The sequence below is a fragment of the Talpa occidentalis genome, unplaced genomic scaffold, assembly GCF_014898055.3.
Source record: "Talpa occidentalis isolate TD23 unplaced genomic scaffold, MPIMG_talOcc4v2.1 talOcc4.7, whole genome shotgun sequence".
Classification (NCBI taxonomy): domain Eukaryota; kingdom Metazoa; phylum Chordata; class Mammalia; order Eulipotyphla; family Talpidae; genus Talpa; species Talpa occidentalis.
In genome coordinates, this window is record NW_023605083.1 from 111,115,864 (window position 1) to 111,129,729 (window position 13,866).

Genomic DNA, 13,866 nt, shown 5'->3' on the forward strand with positions numbered 1-13,866 from the left:
CATGGCAGGATTTAAGGCAATCCTAAATGAAGTAGGAGATTGTTATATGGAAGACAAGGTCTGTATGTTTTTAGACTTCATAATGACAAGTTCTAGGCCTTAAAATTTAAATTATGTTCTCTACGACATTTAAAAATTGTCCCCGAATCCTTCTGTTCTCCTTAAGTCACATAGGCCCTCTGCTTTAGGTCTTGTGCTTCATTCCCTGCTCCTCTTCAGTGTGCTACTGGGAATCTAACTTGCTTACTTTCTACAATTGCCCTCTCAAACTCCTAGTGCTTTGGTACTGACATGTCTTTTCTTGGGAAACCCTGACACTTTGGCCTTCTCTACTTTTTGCAACTCCTTTCCTGTTGGTTTCTATTGCACCTTTTCTCTGCCTCTCCACCCACCTGAATCTGCTTTCCAGGCTCTCCATGGCCCTGCTTGTCCATCTCCCTTTGATGTAATGACCTTTCAGGATTTAATATTTGGCTTTTTTTTTTTTACTTCTATATGCTTGCCCTCACTAGTGACTTTATCCATTTTTCCAGGTGTAACTTCCCCTGGAACTCTAACTTTGTCCTGCAAATGTACACTTGAGTGTCCTCTAAGAACGTCTCTTTTCCAAAATATGTTTCTCTTCTTGTTTATTCAATTTTGGATTATGACACTGCCCACATCCAATCACCCAACCCCAAATCTCAGACCCTATTTGCCTCCTCTTTTCCTTCCATTCCTCGCAATCAGTTGCTCACTAAACCCAATAGATTCTACTTTTAAAATGTCTTCTGTAAATTTCTCCCTCACATTGAAATTAGTCTAGAACAGACCTTTATAATCATTAGCATCAATTCTGCTATTGATTTGTTTGAAGGCCTGATTGATCAACTGATTAACTATCCTTGATTTTTCTGTCCTTCTCATTCTTAATGTACCCTTAAGCCCAAATTATAAGTTTAAAATATAAATAACTGATTTCATTTCTCCATTTAACTTTATAGAGTTCAGTTGTTTTCAAAATAAAGTGAGATCTTAAGAAGACATTCAAAGACCTTCATAACCTGGTCCCAACCTTACTTTACTGTCCTCATACCTTGCCATCAACCAAAGTAAAATCTCTGTTCCTTCAGTACTTGTTACCTCTTCATTCTGTATATTTCTGCCTCTGTTTCTTGCTCATCTTCTAATCTTTCCTTGGTGAAACGCTCTAATCCTTTATGACCTAGCAAATCCAACTTCAGATTCTTCAGCAATAAGTAAATACACTTGTTTCTGTGCTCCCAAAGTCCTTTATTCATATAAAACAAGATTTATTATAGATATATTTTACTTTATTGTATATATCTTTTGTTTGATTGTGAGAAACTTGACAATAAAAATTTCATTGATTTTTTTTTCCTTTCTAGGATGTGTGTGCTTGGTATGATGTTTACTAAGTATTTTAGAAATATGTATATATATGTATAAACATATACATGTATATGTATCTTTATGTATATATGTATATGTATACACACATATTTATGTATTTGATTTACACACGCACACACACATACACACAGAGCAGACTGGTTTTCCACCATGGAGATATTTTTCTTCCATCTGAGTCTCTTCCTTCTTCAGTTTTTTTGCCTTTTGATACTCTCAGGAATATTGTAAAATCTACTTAGAATCAAATGATTAGGGTTATATGTTAATCTAAAAATTAGATTAATATTCTAAATATGTATTTAGTGTGCATATGTGTGTATTTTAATACATGTGTTATATATGTATGCATGTACATACACACTGGATATGTTTTTAGTGTATATATATGTATTTTAATATATGTATTATATATGTATGTATGTATTGGCTTCTTCTTAAAGAAGCCAAGTCTCCAAAAGTCAACTTGAAGAAGGTTTGTAAACAGAGAATAATATTGCATATAATTTGAGCTTAAACAAACAAAAAACTGAGATCATTGAGGGAGTTATGACAGAACAAAAATGAAAATCAGTAGCAAATTTACAAGGACATCTATAAAGAGTAAAGAAAATAGGAAAATTCTGGAAACAAAAATATCTTTGTTTACCATTGAGCCAAGCATGACTGACAGAATGGTGGAACTCCAACCTAAAGATTGAGTGTCAAGGGTTTCTGATTAAGGCAAAGGATTCAGTATGACATCCCAAAGGGGTTAGTAGGGGTTAGTAGGAACAATACCAGATTTTTTGTCGAGTGATTAATGAAAGTTTGATCAAAGATACCATCTATAAAATTCTGAAGAAACTATTTTTGAATCAAAGCTGTTCATGTTCTGTTGAAATATGTTTTACAAAGCATGATTAGGGTTAGGGTTATAAGGGGTGGCATAAGGGGCCTAATTTCTTGGAAAACAAAACAGAAAACAAATAAAGTAGGTTTTTAAGGAGGTGCGGTCCTGCTTTGAGAGTCAGTAAGACTCAAGTACTTAAGACTGATTATATTTTAAAACACGTCTGGGTACTAAAGGGAGAGGAGATAGAGAAAGAGCACATTCACATAGAAGAAAATAAATTCTCTATATTGGAATGACCAGTCTATTCTGGGGCAACCAACAGTCTTTCCCCTCTATGCATTTCCTTGGGTTGGTGGAGTCTTTTGACACGAAGAAAGGCACTTCTGATCATTTCAAGAACTAGGGAGCGAAACAGGAGAGTGAGCAGGAATTACTTTGGTTGCCAACTGGGAATTCTAAGAAGGCAACTTAGCATGGTCTCTCTGGAAAATTAAGTGTAGGTAGTTTTAAGACTTAATATTAAAGCCATGAGAAAATCACTTATAAGTCTGCTCTAAATCCCTGAAGGGTTTGGAGCCATGATTATGAAGTTTAAAACTATATAATACTTATAATTTTAAGATAAAGATCAGGACAACTGTTTCTACTTAGGTCTGGGAAATAGAAGCAGAGTTTAATCATGCAATGGCTCATAGCAGTTGAAAATTAACAAGAAAGGTACCAGACAAAACTTAGGTGTTAGTATTTCCTAAAATTTGGCTCTAGCTCAAACTGTGATTCACTATATTTTATTTCAAATAGTGGTGACTATTTTCAATGTGATGCTGTATTATTTCAACAAATATTTCATTTTTATCTAAGCTTTAGAAATATGGAGTCATTTGGGTAGGAGAGTCCTAGCTGAATTCCACCATGGTAGCCATATAAACCACAGGCCAAGGTCTGTAATGTCACTGAATTCTATAATGTGAGGAAAAATGTCACAGAATCAGTGACAAGAACAGAAAGTCCATGACTACAGAGGTCAGGATGCACAAGCAGAGAATAATGTAAAGCTCAGGTAAATTTCAAGCCTCATGGTGTAAGACTGTGTGATTAGTACACCCTGCTTTAGCTGACAGCACTCTTTCAGTTTCAGGCCAGCTTTCTGAGAGGTGAATATGCAAGAGTAAAGGCATTAAGGCATTAAAGAGAGCACTTTAATGTGGAATTTCTATGCATAGATATTCAGGTTCTCCCTGAAGTCTCAAATGCCTTAAAGGCTAGTATTGTTTTATCTTATTCACACATCAGGAGCAGTCTACTGTAAAACTTAAAATCTTGCATCTTGTCCAGTTCCTACCTTAGTTCTCCCTTTAGCTTCATCATTCATCAGTCACTTGAACTTGGACTCCTTGCTTATTCTGTTTTCTCATTTGATATTCTGCCCTCTCCCCCCAAATCTTCCTCTTCATTTGAACAGGCTTCGGCTAATGTCTCTCTCTTTTCAAAGTTTTCCCTCAATTTCCAAGGGAAACTCTTGCCACTCTTCCCAGAGCAGTTTTAATATTTCTCTGTCATTGCACTTGCTTTATTGCTTTGTATTTGTGTTTTAAGTGTTCTGGCTGCTTGGTGTCTGTAAGCTCTTTGAGGGCAAAGACCATATTGGATTCATGCCAAAGTACCTGTCATAGAGCCTAGCACAATGTAGATGGCTAGGTAAATGTTTGGGTTAAATGCTTGATTCTTGACTTTGGACTTCTTAAAATCAAAGGTAGAGACATCTGATGGTGGTGCATAAAGAATAAGCAAAAACAGGAGAGAAAAATTGCAGTCAAAAAGAAGCTTAAACAGAAGCTGTTTAAACTGTCTAGCTGAGACGGAGAGCAAAAAATGAGCCTCCAGAATCCCAGAATCCCAGACTCTTCACTTGCCTGTACTGTCTCTCAGGAACCCAAAAAATAAGAGTTTATTTCCTATTCACTATCAGCACTTCTATGGAACCAAAACAACATTCTTACTAGCCACACTCACCCCGGCGCCTTAGCTAATGAACGGAATTTGGCTAGACTGCCCAGCCCAGCACCAGAGCATTATGAAATCTTCCCCTGATCCATCTAATTGTGCAGTTTCTAACCTTTCAGGCCAACCATAGCACAAGAGGAAGAAAGAGGGAGAGAGGGACGTGCCGAGAAACCCAGAGACAGATCAAATGCTGTCATTTCTAGAGATGAGAAGATGTGTCTTGCTGAAGCATGAACCCGCTCAACACTTGTGGGTTTTAAATTGGGAACTGACGTGAAAACTCTGGATCTGGAAATTCTGTTTAGCTCTGGCAAAATACGAGGTCGGAGCCGCTTGCATTTTTATTTTAAATTCCCTTGGTAGTCCTAGGAGCAGGGGCATGCATTACTTTCAAACAAGAATCTTTATTGTTTGCATAGCACACAGTCTTCTAGTTAATTAGAAAAACATTTTTTTCCCAAATTAAATTTCCCTAGAAAAACAATGATTTAAATTAAGGGCAAAGGATTTTTTTTTTTTTTTTTTGGACACTAGTAAAGACTTCCTGTACCCACTACTTCTAAAACATTTAAAGCAAAGTAGGAATCAGGACTATATTACTTATTGTCAGATTCTGCCAATCACAAAATAATAGATTCCTACTGTCTTAGTTTAGCCTGCCGTATGATAGAGCTACACACGTATAACAGGAAGTAGGGAACCTAAATTTATGAGTTTTTGAAAGTGTGTAAGCACTACAAGCAACCACACACGCACACAAAGTCATCTTTATGAAAAATGGACTGGTTCCCAGAGGAATAGGGAGGGAGCGAGTAGGGCATGCAGGAGGGAAGTGATAGGGGACTGGAACTGTGGTGGAGGGTGAAGGAAGCATGTGCATGTCTGGAGGTGTGAAGTTGTACTCCCACAATTATATAGTTATGTGAATGATAAACGAATAAAATTAGAAAAAATACATGGTTACTGCAGCTCCAATTCTCTAATTCTACCACCACCACCCTGACTTATCTAAATAGTTTCTCTTGATCCCCTTGGCTTCTAGATGAAAGGTGGGATCATTTTTATGATTCTTACTACTACTACTACTACTACTACTACTACTACTACTACTACTACTACTACTACTACTACTACTATTCTCTCTTTTCAAGCCTAGCATGAAATGTTTGTTGAATGAATCATAGTCTTCTAGAGGCCCAGCTGTTGCCAGCCCAATGCCTCTAATAAGATCTATGGAGCTTTATCTCTCACGTCTTTAGTTACATAAACCAGTGTCTTCAAGCAAAACTTCTTCAGTAATTTCTGAAGGTTTGGGAGAAGAAAGACTGAATAATTTGCACTTGTGGAGTTGTTAGAAGTATATATAAATAACCCTTAAGCCCCAGATCATATAGAAATCATTTTATTCTTTACTGTTATAGGATATTTTTCCTTAGTAAATTCACTTACTGGTTTTCCTAGAACATTAAGAATTGGGAAAGTCTCAGATTTATCACAAAGGCCAGAGGCAAAATTTTAAGAGGAGGTGGTATGATAGGGTCAGTTTTAGAGGAGGCACTAACAGGGAGATGGAGGAAGTCAGAGTTCGTCCCCAATCCATGTTTCAGTGGGGTAAATACAGTCGGGTGCTGGATTAACTTAGGTGGCTTTTTTTTTTTTTTTTTAAAAGATTTATTTATTTATTTATACAAGCACTGGGTATAGTCAGAAGCGCAGAAGGAGAATTCATCAGAGCCAGAGCGGGGAGCAGAACAGGCAGACTGATGAAGTACACTGCTGAGGGGAGCAGCGGGCGGCAGGAGATCTGCATGCCATGTGGGACCCCCACCAGGGGCCAGGGATCGAACCAGCGCTGCAGAGGTTGCAGGCAGTGTTGCAGCCCAGCGCCCAACCGCTGCGTCACTGGGGAGGCTGTTTAGGTGGCTCTTGAGAGCTGATTGTTAAAGTATCAGAAATTTTGCAAGCTAGAGGTTAAATATCACCATCATTAAATGTTAAATTTTATCAACTTAAAGTTAAATAAACTATTAAAGACAAAGACAGGGAATACTTATAGCTCACCATTCCCTATTTTATTGCATTTTACAGTGTTTTGGCAGTTATTGGTGCTGTATGGTGGGAATAGTAGATAATGGTGTACTATTCCACATCTCTTACCAATCTGTTTGGTGATATATCATGTTGGTAGGCTAAAATTATGGGAATATTCACATCATAGAAATCAGCAATGTTATAAACCAGAGCTTGAGTTTTTATTTTATGGACTTTCTAGAGCAGGTATTGGCAAACTGTAGTTCCATGAGTCAAATTCAATGTCTGATTTTGTCTGGTCAAAGAACTAAGGCTAGTATGATTTTTACATTTTTAAAGAATTGTTTAAAAAAATCAAGCACATGCACATACACACACACACACACACACACACACAAAGAAGAATATGTGACAGAGACCATAGGTGGTCTGTAAACCCTAAAATATTTACTTTGCTCTTTATAGGAGAAATTTGCTGCCATGGCTCTAGACTTAAGAGAGTGATGGAGAAAATGTTAATGCATTTAACATTAGTTGACAGTTTCTGTGGCATTGCAAATAGCACAAAATAATTAGGAATTAGTCTTCAAATACTTGAAGACTATTGATAAAACAAAGAATTCACTTATGTCATCGATGAATGAGTGAAGTTCCAACATGTCTTTGTTTATTCATTTTTGCTTTGTTTTCTTAAAGTAAATAAAAATATCAACCAGCACTTACATGGGAATGGTACCTGTTTGTTGATTGCAGTTACAGGTTTGTTTATAGATTCAAGCATTCGATCAAAAGAAAAGCACTTTGGGAGAGTCAAGACTTTAAGGAATTTACAAAGAGTATCATTTTATCATGATTTATAAATTATGTGCTCATATTCTTTCAGTAAAATTTATAATAGACTTGTGTGTGTATACTCTCACACCCACACCACACACTCACAGTCTTTTTTGTTTTCTCAGAGAGTCAATTGTTAAACATTTACTATCATACACCGGACACATCCTAGGTCATGCTCTAAGGGTGAGTGTATCTTGACCAGCAGGATATAGTATCCCAGGGATATAGACTATTCATGCATAATTCAGGTAACATTCTGTTACCAGGATACAAAAATGCGGTATGTAAACCCTCTTCAGCGGCAGAAGTGGCACAGTGAAGGAATCTGGGGCAGAAGTTCAGTTACCAAGCAGTCACCATCTGGGAGGTCTGCCCGGTAGCCAGGCCCCAGGCACTGGGCAACACAGGTGCCTAGGTTCCCTGCGTCAGTTCTTCCTGCCCAAGCCAGGACTGACCCAGAAACTGGCACAACACATAGTTGCTGGGCGGGCATCCATGGACTTGATTTCAACAAGGATGGCAGAGTCAAGAGCTGAGCAACAGAAACCTAGATGTTGATTGTGAGTATGGGAGGCTATATCCAGTCCCCTTCTCGTGAAGGCTGGTAACCTCCATGCCTAAGGAAGATCTGTGCTTTATCAGTGTTATTAAGTGCTTTATTTTAGTTTATTATTATTATTACACATTATTATTACACATTAAAATATTCCATTTTATTTCATGATTTTCTAGGTTCTATGAATGACATTTTTAGAACACTGAAGTCTGAAAATAGGCACAGCAAGTCATTAATTCAGATAAACCACTCACTTTCCCTTTTTTCCTTCGAATTTTGCCATAAGGTGTCCAGGTGGAATGTCACTTCAGACCACTTTGTAAGAGAAACTGTCCACATAATAATTTTTATAAATTAAAAAAGTATAAGCTTTTTAAAGACTTCAAGATTGCAGCTGAATAATAGCAGGTACTCAAAACCAATGAGTTAGAGATCAGGCTGGCACTGCCATCCTGCCACTTTTACTCTGAGACTGGGTGGCATACTACCATGTCCACTGGAGAAGAGATTCTTCTCCTGGGGAAGCTTCCTGGGATGCAGGGATTTTTGTTTTGTTTTGTTTCCAATGGAGTGACGCCCTTCTTGCCTGCAGGGAGAGTGCTATGGCAAGCTATTTTAAAATTCTAAAGGGAAGCAAAGAATCAGCTCTCTGATTTGTACACATACGTTCCAAGATATGTGGCTAATTCACAGCTGTCTGAATCCTGTTGGGCCCCCTTGGAATTAAAATAACCAGTCACAGGGCCAAAGCAAAAGGATTCCAATTTTCCTGCCAGACACTGAGGCTTCAGAGAAGGAAACTAACTATCTGACTTTTCTTTCACACCGCCCACCCCCACTACACCCAATTTATCATCCCACTTTCCTCATTCTAACTTTAATGAATTAAACTCCTTGAGGACAGGACCCATGTCTTTTTGATCTGCAGACACCCACCTCATTCTATTTTGTAGAAGAACCAGTGGAGCAGGGACTCATCACATGGGTTTGACTTATGTGTGGATGTACATAGTGGGGTGAGGGGGGGCAATCTTCATAGTCCCATTATGCTCCTTGTGATCTATAAAATAAGGACTCTTTAGTTGGCCACTTAACTGGAATTTGCCTTTCACAGTACTCCCTGCACTTGCTCTGTAATCCAAGGAAGGAAAACCTACCAAGTTCTTGGATGGATAATTTTATCATTTATTTCTCCTAATACTTCTGCAACATAAGAGAAATCATTTACCCAATAATTCTGCCCTTTTAACAAGCATCAGGAGTGGGAATGAAAGTCAAGTCTATGTGAACCCAGAGGTCACCTCTAATTTCTCCTGAAGCTGCTGATAAAATTCTGTTCCTTTCCAGGCCTACAAGGCCCTGGGTGACTTAGGCTTTCTCCATCTTCTGTTTTCAGTTGTATGATGTCCACTTGTTCTCTTTCTCACTCTGATATTTAGATCCTTAAACATGTCAGGCTCCTTTCTCTATCACACCTGCTGTTCATTTTTCTGGAAATGTTCTTTCTCCTTTCTTCAACTTTCATTTCATTCATTATTCTCTCTTTTTCCCTCAGTAATCAATGTAAAGGTCACGTTTGCACATAAATGTCCCTTCTGCACATAAAGCTTCTCTGATCCCAAGGTAACATTAAGTCCCTGCTCTATCTCTGGAGCACCAAATACTGTTCCTGTTGTACCTGTTGGTGCAATCATATCTTTAACCCTGTAGCAGTTTAAGGACTATATATAGGGCATATACTAGTAGTTCTTTAGGAATGTATATGAATATATATTATATATTTATAAACAACTAGCATATGCCATAGCATATAATACAGTAGGTCTATAAACAAGTATTCAATTGATGTTAGATGACTGATCAGCTAGGTTGTGGGAATATGGAGAAGCTAGTGACATGGTTCTTGACCTCAAGAAGCTTACAGTTTTACATTATGAACCGTTTTTTTACAGATGAGGACAGAAGGCTTAAATAGGTCAAGCCATTCTCAGTTCAGAATTCTTCCTCCATCACCATGCAAGTTCTCAGGAATCAAGTCATTGTTCCAGGCAGATGCCTCGCCCACCTTCTCTTGTCAAAAACTGTCTCACGTGGAAGGCTCAGGCTCCTTCAATGCCCCGTTAGTCTCTGATTTCCCTGAGTAATTTTTTTTAAAAGATTCATTTTATTTATTTATACAAGCACTGGGTACAGTCAGAAGCGCGGGAGAGTGAGAGAATTCACCAGAGCCAGAGCGGGGAGCAGAACAGGCAGACTGATGAAATACACTGCTGAGGGGAGCAGCGGGCGGCAGGAGAGGTCTGTGCGCCATGTGGGACCCTCGCCTGGCAGCTGGGGATCCAAAGGGCGCTGCAGAGGCTGCGGGCAGCCTCACAACCCAGCACTCAACCGCCGCACCACCAGGGGAGGCCCTCCCTGAGTAATTTTCCCTGCCATCCTTTCTGGCATGAATACCCTCCACTTTATACTATAAAGATTAATGCACATGTATTTTCAACTCTACTGCACAATATATTTCAAATTGATGTCCTTTTAATTTTTTTAAGCTTCATTACTATCACTTCATCCAAGCTGTCATCATTTTATGTTAATACTCAATATATGTACAATGTGTACAAATTGGTATTCAGTTTCCTAGTCAGACCGATCTCCTTGCCTCTGTTCTGACCCCTGCCAATCCACTGAAGCCAGGACAGTCCCTTCAGACCATAAGTCATATCACAGTACTTTCCATCATTGAAAACTTGTAATTGCACTTGGAGTGAAGTCCAAACTCCTTAACATAGTCTACAACAGGGGTTGGCATACTAAGGCCTGAAGAACAAATCCAGCATCCTGGCTGTTTTTGCACAGCCTGTAAGCTAAGAATGTTTTTAAATTGAAAAAAAAAATTAGAATATTTTGTAATGTGAAAAGTGTGTGAAATTCAAATTCAGCGTCCATAAATAAAATTTGCTTGGAACACTACCTCACTCATTCTTTTACATATTGTTTCAATGGCAGAGTCGAATCATTGCAATAGAGACCATATGGCCTTCAAAGCCTAAAATATTTACTATCTAGCCCTTTAAGGAAAGCCTTTGCAGACCCCTGGTCTACAAGGAGTCATGATCTGGCCCCTACTTGCTGCTTTGAACCCACCAGTCTTTTTAGTGAACCCATTTTGCTTCATCTCTAACTTACCAAGTTATTCCTACCAAGCTCATCCTGTCTCACGAATACATTATCCTTTTGTTCTTTTTAATACTTATCATTACCTGAGATTGTCTTGTTTATTTATTAGTTTACTTATTTGCCCAAGAAAATGTGAGATCTATGAACTTGCCCCCCACCTCCCTCACTGTATCCTCGGGAACCCAGACATAGGTCTGCACATTGTAGGTATCCAAAAAATATGTGGTAAATGGGAATTCTATTTTTCTGTAAGTTCTTCAGGGAAGATACTATATCTGGTTCATTTTTTTACACCCCCATCCCAGTGACCAACAACATGACTTGTGTGGAACTATATTTAGTTCTAAAAATAGCTGTTGAATGAATAAAATGCCAGACTTTCTCTTGCTCCTGGGACAAAATAAGAAAACACATGCTTTCAGCTGGACCCCCAGAAACAATACAACATCTTTTCTATGTCATCTACCCCTTCATTGTTTGAGAGTACATTTAAGGAGGGGCAATGGAGTCCAGCATATTCCTTGGAAAGTTGTGGCTATGAGTATCTCAGGAGCCCCTATAAAGGGTATTTCTTTGATGAAAAGAAAATCCTAAGTTAAACAACAACAACTGAAAAATAAAATGGTTTATAGGCAGCTAATGCTTAATGATCTTTGGAGGATGCTAGGAAAGCATCTATTAATATTTTTGGGGGGTGCTGTACTTCACTTCTAAATGTTTCGCTTAATTCTAATAATCCTTTATGGTAGGCAATATCTCTCTAATTTTACAATGGAGAACTGAGGCTTAGAACTTTTAGATGACTCAAGGCTACCCACCTTATCAGTGCAGAGTCTGGATTTGAACTCCTGTTCTGTCTTGCCTTCCTCCCAAGCCCTTGTAGGGAAGTGATAAATGAACTAACAGCTGTGTTGAGGTCTTTTGAGCTAAAGAAAGCTCCAACTGTGAAAAGCTTGCAGAAAGTATTTGCAATATTCAGCTTCCACTGAGTGAGCCTAAGGCAGGAGCTGCTGGTTGGCGCCTCTGTCACCTTTCCCCAAGGGCCAGAGTTGTCTCCAATACTGTGATTTCCTTGTTGTGGTTTCAAGACGGGGGTGGGGGGTTTTGGGAGCAGAACAGGGATTGTACTGATGCTGGGGGACTGAGAGTCTCATGAAGGTGTTCTGTATTTTCATGTCAGCTGCATGTGGCTGTGGTGGCCAAGATAAGTACTGATTTTTTAAAAAATAAACAGCAATGTAAACAGTCATAGAAGACTCATGTAAATTGCTGGCACATAATTTGAGCCTGGTTCATGTTATGTAACCTCATTGATGCCAAGTCTTCCTCCTCTCCCCCCTCTAATAGCCCCCTCTGAGACTTCCCCAGTCCTGAATAAGGTTCATGTCTTTTTTCACCTGTTCTTTCTCCTCTGGCTAGAGACACTTAAGCTGAAGTGACAGATAGAATGGATTACCTGGGAACAAATAAGCTCCAAAGTAAGAGTGAACTTCAGGATCCAAAGGAATTTGTTAGAGAGTCTAAATGAATAACTGAATGCAAGGAAAGAGGAGGAAAGAAGGAAGGAAGCCGGGGTGGAAAGAAGAGAAAAGGGAGGACCTCCTCTGGTGGCGCAGCGGTTGAGTGCTGAGCTGCGAAGCTGCCCACAGCCTCTGCAGCACCGGCCGCCAGCGAGGGTCCCACATGGTGCACAGACCTCTCCCGCCGCCCGCTGCTCCCCTCAGCAGTGTACCTCGGTCCTTCTGCCTGTTCTGTTCCCCGCTCTGGCTCTGGTGAATTCTCTCACCCTCCTGTGCTTCTGACTGTACCCAGCGCTTGTATAAATAAATAAATCTTAAAAAAAAAGAAGAGAAAAGGCAGGGAGGGAGACCACCTTGGGAACAGCCAGGGACAGTCCTCTTCCTTTTGTGTCTCACCAAAAGAATGTGCTGTTTGGGGTTCTTCTGTATTTGCTTTCACATTCTACTGTAAAATACTCAACAAGGTGCCTTATTGATCCTGCAAATCCAGTCTTTAGGTTTTCCCATCAAAGCAAGAAGCAGCCTTCCAGTGCTTCCCCGGGAGACAAAGAGCTCTGTCTTCCTCTCCCTGGGCCTGGCCTGCTTCTGAGTGAATGCGCAGATGGCTGATGTTCAGGGCACAAACCTCAGTATGCTCATGGGGATTTTCTTTTCTTGGAGTCTGGGGACCCCAAAAGCATGTCAGAGGACCAGAGAACACCTTTCATATTATAAGCTACAAGCTACGTAGTGCATTTCCCCCTCCCCCATACCCCCCTGAAAGGCTACACATCGCACTATACAATGAATACCCCAGTTGGGGCTATTTGAGGACCTAATTATTTTTCTTTGCATACTGCTATTTTGTTTGTTGTCTTTGGTTTCTATATTTCCACTTATATATGATGTCTCTCAACTTTAAACCTTCATAAAACACATTTGATTCAGTAGCTCAGACTTAAACTGCCTCATGTTGAACATTTGCCTGCTCATTGGTTTAATAAGCTGATTTGCCCAGGCCTTTCATTTTGGTTCAGAGGAGTAACTGGAACATAGTAGGTTCTCAATAAAAAATCTCTTAAATGAATTGTACAATAATTAATTTAATACAGAAGATATTGTCATATTCACAGTTAAATCGGAAAAACAAGACTGCTATTATGCAACTAATCAAAACAGGTCAACCAGTGTAGTAAAGGTAGAGGAGAGGAATGCTTCAGATTTTGAAAAGTATTTTTATTCTAAGATAATAAAGCAGGATAATTTTTAAATCTTGGCGGTGAGATTCTTGGTCCATAGATAGTGAGAAAGGAATTTTGTGGACTTATTGGAGGGAAATATACATAATACAGTCTCAGTAAATATAGTTCAATTTGTTGAATTTTATATTTTGTAATATCTAACACCAAGCTAATTTCTGGCACATTTGGGATAAGAAGTCAAAGCAACTTCCTTTATTTTTTATTATTTTAAATCAAATTGTATTGATTTACCATTTGTTTATATTACTATTTAGTATC

At 39.0% G+C, this 13,866-nt stretch overlaps 1 protein-coding gene across 1 annotated transcript in view; it reads right to left on the bottom strand.

Annotated features, from left to right (window-relative positions):
* The window catches only part of ANKFN1 (ankyrin repeat and fibronectin type III domain containing 1), a 577,395-nt gene that overhangs the window by 70,437 nt on the left and 493,092 nt on the right, over positions 1 to 13,866 (bottom strand). The gene's annotated exons all lie outside the window — the stretch shown is intronic.